This window comes from Polypterus senegalus, chromosome 7 (genome assembly GCF_016835505.1).
Source record: "Polypterus senegalus isolate Bchr_013 chromosome 7, ASM1683550v1, whole genome shotgun sequence".
NCBI classification, from domain to species: domain Eukaryota; kingdom Metazoa; phylum Chordata; class Cladistia; order Polypteriformes; family Polypteridae; genus Polypterus; species Polypterus senegalus.
Genome location: NC_053160.1, coordinates 62,883,262 through 62,896,052, shown reverse-complemented (window position 1 = coordinate 62,896,052; position 12,791 = coordinate 62,883,262). Strand labels below are relative to the sequence as shown.

The window sequence follows — 12,791 nt, the reverse complement described above, 5'->3', positions numbered from 1 at the left end:
ACTAGCCAGAAGCTGTGCAACTTCGGGTTATTTCTCCATCACTGCTGGTGTAAAAGCACTTGAGAGAATCGTGTTAAGAATGTGGGCACAACAGTTTAGAGCTGGCAGCGATTGTGTTTGCACCTCGGTTAGTAACAGTCGATTCCAAAAACTCAAAACAGTAAAGGGCGAATGTTTTCTCTTGTTTTAATCATGCTTGCTTCAAACGGGATCGCAAAAAGCACCCTTGACAAAAAGATTGTAGCTCCCACTAATATAATGGATGGTAACGAAAGACGTTTTCTCAAAGTTTTTAGTACAAATATAAGTTGTGACAGCACACCCATAATTATTAACGGTATCTAGCTTGTCATATACAATATTCCTTTTCAGTTTTTGGCTTTTTCTACCACATGCCGCGATACACTCATAGGATGGGGGCAGGATCCCTTTAAATATCAGCCTTTCCTATTTTGGCTGCTACGTCAACGAGGTACTGCTATAGCCCTCACCAGACACTGTGTCTTAAAGTCCTATATCTTTGCAAACAAAATCTGCACATTTATCTTGTCCTTTGCTTTTAGAGTTAGTTGTTACTTTTGACATTTTTGGCAAGAATGGCAGTTTAGTTTAGCCCTTCACTACTGCACACGCGTGGCGCTTTAAACCTATAGGTGCCTGACTTGTGTCCACTGTCTGCTAGCACATTTACCGCAGAAAGCAAACAGCACTTGGTTGCCGTCGCCATTGATAACCAGACTTCCCTTTACTAAGTTTTACAGTCTTGTACCTTCCTTTTTTAATGCTGTTTCCACCACTGTGGATGTAAGGCTGTCTCCGGATTCTCCAATCTTGAGAAGGCTGCACGCAAGACAGTATATACTGTACATGCATCCCTAACTGGTTAGGCAAATAAGTAATACAAATATAAAATGAATGTAAATTCTGATTAAAATTTCATTTTAATTTCCTAGACTCTAGCTCCCGCCTGTAATACTCTAAATCAGTACGGCATCGCAAGCATTTGCTTTGGGTCCCGTGAGTCCCACAGTGCGGACCTCTACCTTGAAGCATAAGCTGACCACAACTGGGTGAATATGTCAGTTCTGTTTTTGATTTCCATCATTAGAAAGCTGCTTGATTTTGTACCGAGGATATATACAGAATGTTTTTTGTCTATTTATTTCTGCGTTTGTTTCCCAACCATTTAAAACAGTTTGATAAAAACGGAAATTATACAGTATAGATGTATTTTTTCTTATTACCTACTTTATTTATATGGAACTGACCAAAGAATTTTTTTGTGTTCTCCTGTAAAACACGAAAGCTTTAAGCTTTCAGTTTTATATTGAAGATTTTAGAATTAAGATTTTATTTTATTCATTTGGATTTGACCAACGAATGTAGTGTTTTCTCCTGTAAAACTTGAAAACTTTTAAGTGGTCAGAAACTTTTTTACTTTGTATTACCTACAGTATTTTGTTTATTTGGAATTCGCTAAAGAATTTTGTTGTCCATTTTGTTTGTGTTCTCCCATAACACTGGAAGCTTCTGACTGGTCAGAATTAAGATTTTAGTTTATTATATATACCTGTTTATTTAGATAGATAGATAGATAGATAGATAGATAGATAGATAGATAGATAGATAGATAGATAGATAGATACTTTATTAATCCCAAGGGGAAATTCACATAATCCAGCTGGAGTATACTGATACAAAGAAACATTGAAATAAAGTTGTAAAATGTTCTACAGTACATTTGTCATGTTCAACTTCTGACAAAAAATAAACAATATTTAAACCAAAATTAACCTTATGATATCTTCATATCTCACTTAAGAGTAAAAATAAATAGTGATTTGATTTATATCATGATATACATTGATATCCTCTGATTGCAACGAATTATCATAAGGTTTTTTTTTCCATATCCCCCAGCCCTACTCTCAGTAACAGTTTTTTGAATGATGCTTTAACCATTGTTTCCTATAGTGGCTAAGCAGTGATATGGTAGTATTGTAGGTTAGATATAATATGGTAAATGTACAAAAAAAAAAACCCAAACTGAATGTAGATTCTGTGTAATGCGGTAAATGAACATCCATTGATACCAGTATCCTGCACTAACATCTGACTCCCAAAAGATCCTGGTCCTCACTGTTCCACAGGCTGCAGCAAGGGGTACTTGGAGCAGGGAGGCATATACGTTTAAGGGATGGGGGAACAAAGCAGCTGTGTGAATTTACCTGTTACTTAATTCAGTACCATTCTGGTACCATTACTGAGAGCTGGGTTTGATACCAAAGTTCAAAATTTTAGTACCAATCCAACATCAGTCTCTTTAATTCCACTAAGACACAGTGCAATACTAATACTGGCCTCTCGATGAACCTTTCTAAAAAGATAACATGGTCCAAGTGTCGTAACAAGGGAGCATCTACCATCCTCTAAAAATCACCTGGTACTCTGGGTTAAACACAGCCCCTGCAAAATTTGTTAATCACTTTATATCCAAGATCTAGCATCCTTGGCACCTACTGGGATGCTTACCCTCTAGTGTCCAAGATGGATATTAGATTTCCCCTCCAAGGTAACAATTCTATCTCCTGCATTAGTGCCCCTGCCTGTTACCAATGCAAGGCACCCAGTGTCTTTACAAGGTTTACTAACCCCTGTTCATTTACTTCTTCCCACAATACTATATTTCCTTGCATCTTCAATGTAGCTATGGGTTTCTCTTTCTGGCTTTGCTGGGCTTCATCCCAGTTTTGCACCACTCATTTCACTCTAGCAACCTTTTGCACACTGGGCAATTGACCACAACAGACAAGACAGAACTCTGATATTTTTCTACTTGTGTGCTCTGTTAATGAGCTGCTGCATCGGGACACAGTGCTTTGAGGCCAGACACTTGAAGATGTCAAGATCAATTTGTTCCTTTAATCTTAACAACTAAAATGCTTTTAAATGTCACACAACCAGTGTGCACACTCTGGTTTTTTTGTATGATGTTTCTATTTGTATTCATCCTTTTACCAAACATACTTCATTAAATTGATTTGGTCAAAATCAATCTAGTGCTTTTTATTTAAAAATAAAATTCTTTTCCATCCGTCCATCCATTGTCCAACCCGCTATATCATAACTACAGGGTCACGGGGGTCTGCTGAAGCCAATCCCAGCCAACACAGGGCGCAAGGCAGGAAACAAACCCTGGGCAGGGCGCCAGCCCAACGCAGTAAAATTCTTTTGCATACCTATATACAATTACATGTCTTGTGCATGCACTCTCTTTTTTAATCTACATGTGGTTTTATTTTGTAAACATAACTTTATTTAAATATTAAGAAACTGAACAGTTGGGAGAAATATACATTAATGTGCAAGAAAGTGTAAAGTTTTTAAATATTTTAAAGTGGCAAGAAGATAAATAAGGGTATTGCGGTATACCACTATTCTCGTGAATATGATGTAGAAGTTAAAGCTGGGCCCAAACATAGTTTTTAAAAATGAATTTCTTACTGCTCTACAAAAGCACTAAACTGTAAAATCAAAAAGGGGCATAGTAGGTGACAAGTACATAGTCGGTACATAATCGAGCAGCCTGCAGGCAGGTGAAAAAGTAACAAGGCCTTCAAATACACGACATATAGGAGATATCTGAACAGAGAAATGGGGTGTGGCAGGCAGCAACTCTTTATTTTATATTTAGACTGCAAAGAAGACCCATCCTTATCTTTATTTTTTATTACTGACATTAATGTTCAAATACAGTTGCTGTACTTCAGTAGAATTCTGTTCCAAGTTTAACAACTAAATAAGTGATTACAAAGGATTATAGTTGCTGATATTATTTATTATGCTTTTGAGGAAGAGTTATTATGAGTCTCTTACATTTCATAAATCAGTTTTTTTTCCAGTAAACATAGCAGTCTTTATAAAATGCCAGAAAAGATTATGATGGTGACTTTAAATATAAAACTGTGGCACAATCCAAGCAGGTCTGATCTCATCTTGACCTCACCTACAGTACATGCCTGTTATTGACAGCAGCACCTCTCTGTCATCCAAGCTAGAAGTTTTTGTGGGTGTTTGGGGGCGGGGAGTTTTTGTTTGCTTTTATCATATTTATTTATTTTGGAGCTTCTATAAATCTTCATTTACCACAGGGGACAAATAAAGTATAATCTATTACAAAAAAAAAAACTGTTAGTATATAGTGTCAATGCAGGGCATTCTCTTGTAGCAGGTATTCTGCTTCAGAATTATGGCAAGATATACATTATGACAAGACAAGAGTAGCAGCTGCCTACACAGGTTTGGATCATCCAGCCCCCCGATGTGGTTTCCTCACCTATTTGCCTACTTCAAAGAGCTGCACAAAACACTAATTTCACCTCCTACTAGTAAGGTGTCTGTTATCTCTCACATTCTGATCCCACCTACAACAAACCCCTTGCTTTGAGCTGATTTTAAAGCTCACAAACTGCTATGTAGATGGATGAGCCTACAGTCTTCAGGCTACAGTGTCCACCTGCATCTCAATGCCACATGTTTAAAAATGTAAGAGAATGATCCTAAAAATTAATGTACAATTATCTTCTAAGTTCCAATGATCCATTCTTAGGATGCCCATACTGAAATATAAATGTTCTTAAATCCTGCCCACTTATGGCATGTTTATTAGTCACAAACCATCTTAAAACTGTGCACACACACATAAGTGCATTCTCTCCACAAAGAGATCATTCTCTAGTACCTTTATACTGTACATATGGTATAATGCGATATACTAGCAATAAATCATTAATAATTATCCCTGTTAAAATACCAGATGAATGCCAAGTTTAGAGGAAAAAGTTCTCTTCAAATGAGGCCCTGACAACAGATATAGATGTCATAGATTTTTTTTGATTGGTACCATGAACGCTTAGATTACTAGAAAATCAAAATATGTGACAATGGCAGTCAAAATCTGGCATGATCACGGCTTGATTGAACATAGTAAAGCTCTCAAGGATGTAACACATTTGCTGGCAGATGTCCATAAGGATGGTTTTTGATAAACAGTTATGGCTCACGAACCTTTCTCATGATTAGTGAATAAGTCAACCCAATCTCTTAAAAGTGCTCTTCGTAAAATGCACTGGTGGCAACATCCTCTAGTAAAACAACTGCTGTCATCTTTCCATACTCCGCAAACACATCTGCCCATATACAGTATATAGTTAAACCACTACTCTACTTAATTAATGATGGTAGACCAGTGAGGTCAATATATTTTAGATTACTGTTATTTCAAAATAATGACACAAGTGGAAGTATTTTGTTATAGCCCACACAAAAACCACTGTAACACATTTTAGTATCGCAAAAGTATTTTAAATGGGCTTAAATAGTTCAATAGTCTTTCTGTATTGCTACATCTGAATGTTAATGTTACAGGTAGTCCCCAGGTTACGGACATCCGACCTACGACTTACGATTGGGGCTGCAGCTGTGACGCATGCGCCTCAGTAACTGCCGCTCCGTCATCTTCGGCCTGGGGATGCTGCAAGCAGTGGCTGGACAGAGGCTGGAGGGGGACGATTTCGCTGCTCGTGCAGTGTAGTGTCCCTCGGGTGGCTCCTGGCGGCAAGCGGTTTCACTGCCCACCCACCACACACGGCTGCCCCGTTCGTTCTTGGTGGGCAGCTGGTAATGCTGCAAGCTAGACCCAGTTGGGGCTGAATGGAGGCCATTGAGACCATTGAACAGGGCAGCGGGGGGTAGCATTGTAGTGTGCCTCGGATGGCTGCCTATTGAATGGGGGTGGTGTTGGGTGATTCACTACATGCCTTTGGCAGCACCGTGTTCGTTCTCGGTGTGCGGACGCTGCAGGCAGCATACTTTAGTGGAGGTAACTGTGAGGTGGGCTGGTGATGAACCACCCCTCGCCACCCCCATTCATTCTCAAAAGCAAGCCTGCTCGTACTTTTATGTACATAGCAGGAAGTTGTCTCTTGCCAGTAAATCAGACGTGATGACGACGGGTGCCTTCCTGCTGTGATAGCGTGTACAGTGCTGTGCAGAAGAGCTCATCTTAACCTTTTGTCTTCACCCTTCAACAACGTCTTTGAAACACAAATCTGATGCAAGTGCTGGTGATACAGTAAAGAAGAGAAAATCCATCACCATGGTCAACAATACCATTTATTAAAATAATGTATCTGTTCCAACTTACATACAAATTCAACTTAAGTACAAACCTACAGTCCCTATTTCGTACGTAACCCAGGGACTGCCTGTATTGTCATTTTGATTGCTCTTTGCTGGCTTTTCTTTTTTCATTAGATTTTAAGGTTTTCATACCTGTTAGCAGAAACAATGTTTTTAATGTTTTTTTTTTTTTTTAATTCACTTTACTCTTTCCTATTGCTTTTCCATGAATCTTCTTTCAATTTCAGGTTTTGTACATTCAAATCCATGGAATTGAAGATCAAATCTGCTTGTACAATCCTTTATTAATGAGGCCCTTGGCATATCCAGAAGCCTCCATTCTGCCAGTCTTAAAAGAATAGCACAGTCCTGCCTATTCTGATCTTAAAACCGTGCACTGCCACTAAATGGGCTACAGGGAAATAACCAGCCATAATCATTAAAAGGCCATTATAGTATCATTTGTCACATCCTGGGACCATGCACAGCCTTTTATCAGCTGAAAGGAGCTTTGCCCTTCTGTTAAACATCCCAGTCCTCTTTCTTACCTTGATATGGTCTGATACTCCTTGTAATTGTTGGATTGTTTATCCCCAATAAATAATACTTACTACTAACCAGATGACAATTTCCACTCTCTATGTATGGATTGCCATGCTCTAACCCATTTCTCACCCACAAATCAGTAGCCTTCTGGACAAAGCCATACACCATTAACATTTGTATAACACACCTACAATCATGTTTTAAGATAGCAAGGGCCCAATTCACTGATGCATGCATATTATTTAAAATCACTTGCATTGAATGATGGGAGTCACAGTGGCAGTAAGGAGTCCCAAATCCTCCCTGTGTGGAGTTTCCATGTTTTCCTCATGTCTGTATGGGTTTCCTCCCACGGTCCAAAGACTTACAGGTTAAGTGGATCTGCAATATTAAATTGGCCTTAGTACAGTGCATCCGGAAAGCATTCACAGCGCATCACTTTTTCCACATTTTATTATGTTACAGTCTTATTCCAAAATGGATTAAATTAATTTTTTTCCTCAGAATTCTACACACAACACCCCATAATGACAAGGTGAAAAAAGTTTATTTGAGGTTTTTTGCAAATTTATTAGAAATAAAAAAACTGAGAAATCAAATGTACATAAGTATTCACAGCCTTTGCTCAATACTTTGTCGATGCACCTTTGGCAGCAATTACAGCCTCAAGTCTTTTTGATATGATGCCACAAGCTTGGCACACCTATCCTTGGCCGGTTTCGCCCATTCCTCTTTGCAGCACCTCTCAAGCTAATCAGGTTGGATGGGAAGCATCCGTGCACAGCCATTTTAAGATCTCTCCAGAGATGTTCAATCGGATTCAAGTCTGGGCTCTGGCTGGGCCACTCAAGGACATTCACAGAGTTGTCCTGAAGCCACTCCTTTGATATCTTGGCTGTGTGCTTAGGGTTGTTGTCCTGCTGAAAGATGAACCATCAGCCCAGTCTGAGGTCAAGAGCGCTCTGGAGCAGGTTTTCATCCAGGATGTCTCTGTACATTGCTGCAGTCATCTTTCCCTTTATCCCGACTAGTCTCCCAGTTCCTGCCGCTGAAAAACATCCCCACAGCATGATGCTGCCACCACCATGCTTCACTGTAGGGATGGTATTGGCCTGGTGATGAGCGGTGCCTGGTTTCCTCCAAACGTGACGCCTGGAATTCACACGAAAGACTTCAATCTTTGTCTCATCAGACCAGAGAATTTTGTTTCTCATGGTCTGAGAGTCCTTCAGGTGACTTTTGGCAAACTCCAGGCGGGCTGCCATGTGCCTTTTACTAATGAGTGGCTTCTGTCTGGCCACTCTACCATACAGGCCTGATTGGTGGATTGCTGCAGAGATGGTTGTCCTTCTGGAAGGTTCTCCTCTCTCCACAGAGGACCTCTGGAGCTCTGACAGAGTGACCATCGGGTTCTTGGTCACCTCCCTGACTAAGGCCCTTCTCCCCCGATTGCTCAGTTTAGACGGCCGCCAGCTCTAGGAAGAGTCCTGGTGGTTTCGAACTTCTTCTACTTACGGATGATGGAGGCCACTGTGCTCATTGGGACCTTCAAAGCAGCAGAAATTATTCTGTAACCTTCCCCAGATTTGTGCCTCGAGACAATCCTGTCTCGGAGGTCTACAGACAATTCCTTTGACTTCATGCTTGGTTTGTGCTCTGACATGAACTGTCAGCTGTGGGACCTCATATAGACAGGTGTGTGCCTTTCCAAATCATGTCCAATCAACTGAATTTACCACAGGTGTACTCCAATTAAGCTGCAGAAACATCTCAAGGATGATCAGGGGAAACAGGATGCACCTGAGCTCAATTTTGAGCTTCACGGCAAAGGCTGTGAATACTTATGTACATGTGCTTTCTCATTTTTTTTTTATTTTTAATAAATTTAAAAAAACCTCAAGTAAACTTTTTTCACGTTGTCATTATGGGGTATTGTGTGTAGAATTCTGAGGAAAATTGAATTTAATCCATTTTGGAATAAGGCTGTAACATAACAAAATGTGGAAAAAGTGATGTGCTGTGAATACTTTCCAGATGCACTGTATGTGGTTTGGGTATGTGCATGTGTGTATTTGGGGAAAGGGTACGTATGTGTGTTTGCTCTGCGATGAACTGGTGTCCTGTCCAGGGTTTGTCCCTGCCTTGTACACTATGCTGGCTGAGATAGGGTCCAGCAAACCTCCCCTCCCCACCCCAATCCTCTTTAGGACTAAGTGGGTTTGTCAATTACTAATTTTCAAATTTGCACATTGTCTGATACACTAAATGAAAAACAATCAGCCTGAACCCAAATTTATATGGTAAAAAAACTTGTGCAAACGTATTCGGGGTAAGTTCCTCACACAACATTAATAAAAATGTCTCCTGACTCAAGCTACAAAAAAATCCATCCCTTCTTCTCTAAAAATATGTATCAGAAAATACTATAGACAAACATTTAGGTAGTCAATACTTAAACACGAACTAGCACAAAAGAATAAAGCAAAATATAATAAAGCCAAAGATTAAATATAGTAAGAAGTGGAAAATTAATTAATTCAACTGTAAAAGCCCAGCTCTGTTGGCCATTATTTTCGTAATTCTACAGATCAAGTAATAATTTGATTGAAATTTGAGCATGGCTTAAATAGCAAAGATGTTAAAAGTCGACATCCATCATAACTCCATTATGAAGGAAATCACTGTAAAACTTAAAACACTTAGGGCACAGTGGTATGGCAGATAGTAATTACAAAATGGCAACAGAGGACAGACAGGACAGTATATTTGCAGTCTATATTGGGAAAACAGGGAAAGCACTATGTGTAAGCAGAAGTTGTGAGATACTGGGTGAAAAAGAAGTCACCATAAAGCTGTTGAACAAATTTCTCTTCTTTACTTCAAGGGTAACTGATTAACAGATAGAAGCAAGACGATAAGTTATGGGTTTCATTTGAAACATTTTGATCTAACTAAATTGTGCAAACTCTTTTCATAAAGGTGTGAGGTGGGTGTTAAAAGTCACTTAGCACCACAGGAGTGGTACATGTAAACACTGCAGGGAGCTATGAAAAGCAAGGTAATGTAGCACAGAATGTACAATGTCCCTGACACTTGTACAGTGAAAAGACATGAATCCATATACAGACATATTATTCATTAACATGGGGCATAAATTAAGGAGAGGCAGATTTTGTGAATGCTGTACTTCAAGCACCCTTTTCATTTTATGAGTAATGCAAAACATTTCTTGAAAAGTACTAACATAAAAATTAAAAATGCAAGTTTCATGTTCAGGGTTGAAATACCTTCTAGTGTCTGCTTGAGATGACCACGTTGTTTCACTTAACTCAAAGTGAACTGGTGACTCTTAGTTTGCCTGATATAAGTGAAGATAGACAAAGAACCGTTGTCCCTTCTGGAGCTGGCTCCTACTTTGCACCCGATACTGCTGTTTCCTTATATCTTTTTCAATATCTGAAACAAGCTGCTTTTGAAAAAAAGCTGGCTTTCACTCATTATATTAGTTTTTGTGTTTACCATGTGTCGTTACTGTATGCCATTTTGTATTTTATCCTCAGTTTTATTACTGTATAATTAACTAGGCTTAAAAATGAAACTGTGCTTTGCAAGAATTTAATTAGCTATTTTATGAAGGCAATGTCTAACTCTATCAAGCCTTCTACAGCCAACAAATGAAACAGGATCTTTTCACAAATTAAATAAATAAAAATGTACACCATACAGCAGGCCTGTAGTCAAAGATGAATCATAAAGGGAAGTAAATGTGAAATCTGTCTAGAAAAGAAACTGGTTAAATGCTGAATTTATATTCAGAATTGTTAAAAGATGAAGAAAATCACAATAGGCACTTCAGATCTGAAAGTTCTGAGCACTTCATGTGTGAACTCTCTGAAAGCAAAGTGTAAAAATATAGTCCCTTTACTTGAATTATTTAAGCATCAATAGTGTAATTATTATTATTATTATTTATCTGGCAGAAGTCCTTAAAAGATGAGACTGTAAGATCTGGATGAAGTCCTTAATTCATTCTATAGTTCAGGAGTCTGCAAAGTTGGTTGTTAAGAGCCATAGTGGCTGCAACGTTTTTTGTTTCATACCTAGTTCCATAATGAGATGTGAATAATTACCGTTGAAGCGCTTATTGCTCAAGCGACATTTTTATGCTTCATTTTAGTTGTCCCGCTTGTGAAGATTTCCCATCCAAAATCAATTATTTTAGTCTTAAACAGCTGCACTCACTGTTTTGAATTGCTGCTTATTAGCAACACGATGCAAGTGACAGATGAACCAGTAGTTCTTCATCTAACTAAATTTACACCTGTGTGTACCTATTGTGAACTATTTGGTTCATCATAAAATGTTTGATAGTAAACTGATGGAAAAAATAGTGGAAGACTGAGAATTTCTAATCCGCTTCAGGCTACAAATGATTTGGCTGATATCCTCGGAAAGTACAAGAAATCTGTGATATATGAATGACTTTATATTTATATAGAGTGAAATCACTAACACAATATAATATTAAATCAGATCTACTATTGACAAGGATTGGTTAATTAAGAAATCAGGTTGGAACAAAACCCTACAGCCGCTAAGGCCCGCCAGGACTGACTTTAGACATCCCTGGTAATATAATGCAGGGAAAGTGAGTTGTTCAGATTCCTACGGCGACTTGTATTGACAATGGTTATGCCCAAGAAGGCACTGCAGCGTGTTGCAGCGTCCGCGACAAAGGTACACCTGTGAGTACCTGCTGGTTGTTCAATACGAATTCGAACCTGAATGCAATAATGCGTTATACTTGTTTAGGCTGTTTTTGTAAGAAGAAAACTATATTTTTAAAAGGGGCAGCTGTTGCTTTGGAGATGCAGTTTCTTCAAAATCTAAAAACGTTTTCTAGTACAGTATTTGCAACAGCACAACTGGAATTTTAATAGCTTGTCCTTCTCATGCCCACTTATTAAACCTAAACAGAAAAGTTAAATATTAAGTAAGCAGCAGGTGTCGCCACCGCTCCTGTTGGAAAATTTCGATTTACCGAGTAAACGTGTATAAAAACAAGTGATCTACTTAAAGCAAAATACTGCGTGTGTACATCGTTTGATATATTAAACCATTCTTAAATAAGGTCAAACTTGTTTTTCACAAATTTATTTATGACGATCATATTTACAAAGAAAAATAAACCGATTCATCTTTCGGGTAAAGCCCTATTTGCGTCTCTATTTTAATATCTGAGCATTTACGTAGATGACGTGAATAACAAGAACAGGGTACTACACATTAGTCTGCGCAGTCGAAGGTCAAATCCGGAGATTACAGAACAAATCTGTAAAGACACTGCAAATACGGTAGATAAAATCTGGGCGCCGCACGTCTAGAATTTAACATTTGCACAATGTGTGCAAGTAAGACTATAAAGTCCTGAAACTGAGTTCAAGGAAGGACGAATTGTGAAACTCCAAAGTCGTCATTACAATAAATGCACACTAATGCTCTGGAATGAGGTACAGACAAAATCGAAAATAATTTTTAAATACAGTACTTCTGTGCATGTGGAATAACAAAAAAGTGTCTGGAATTAAAATGCGGGCATGGAAGTAAAAGTCTTAACAACCGAGTATGGAAAAACGTGTACAGGTCCTGCAAAAGTTGGCAAAGTCCACCTACAAAGCACACCCTTCATCGGGGTTTAAACGCCGTGACATTCTGACAACACTCAAAGAAACTCAACGCGGAAAATCGAACCCACCTGAACAAAATAACATGTAATGTCACTTTACTGCAAACGGCGACACCATGTATGTAAATCGAAGCTGCTCCAAACCGCAACTATAAAAGGCTTGGGTAGTCACACGCATGCGCACATTCAAGCCCCCGCCTCCCGCTCGCTGCTGAATGCGGTTTGATATTGCTATTGCGTTCAAGCTGTGAAGGCTTATCCTTAGGTAAACATTATTGTGATTATTCTTTTTTCCTGCGTTAAATTTACGTCCAATAGCTCGAATATTCCTTTTGCAGTGGGTGAAAGTGCTGTCTGCCTTATTTCCTCGCTCTTATAT

At 38.8% G+C, this 12,791-nt stretch overlaps 1 protein-coding gene across 6 annotated transcripts in view; it reads right to left on the bottom strand.

Annotated features, from left to right (window-relative positions):
- si:dkey-190g11.3 (uncharacterized protein LOC567059 homolog) overlaps positions 1-12,569 on the bottom strand; it is a 50,948-nt gene extending 38,379 nt beyond the window's left edge. For 5 of the 6 annotated variants that reach the window (XM_039758740.1, XM_039758742.1, XM_039758744.1 and 2 more), the window contains exon 1: positions 12,482-12,569. The gene's annotated coding sequence lies outside the window, so the exon portion shown is untranslated. Of the gene's footprint in view, positions 1-6,982; positions 7,108-12,481 lie in introns of all 6 variants that reach the window. The other variant, XM_039758741.1, reaches the window with a different exon arrangement.
- Between the last annotated feature and the right edge of the window lie 222 nt (positions 12,570-12,791).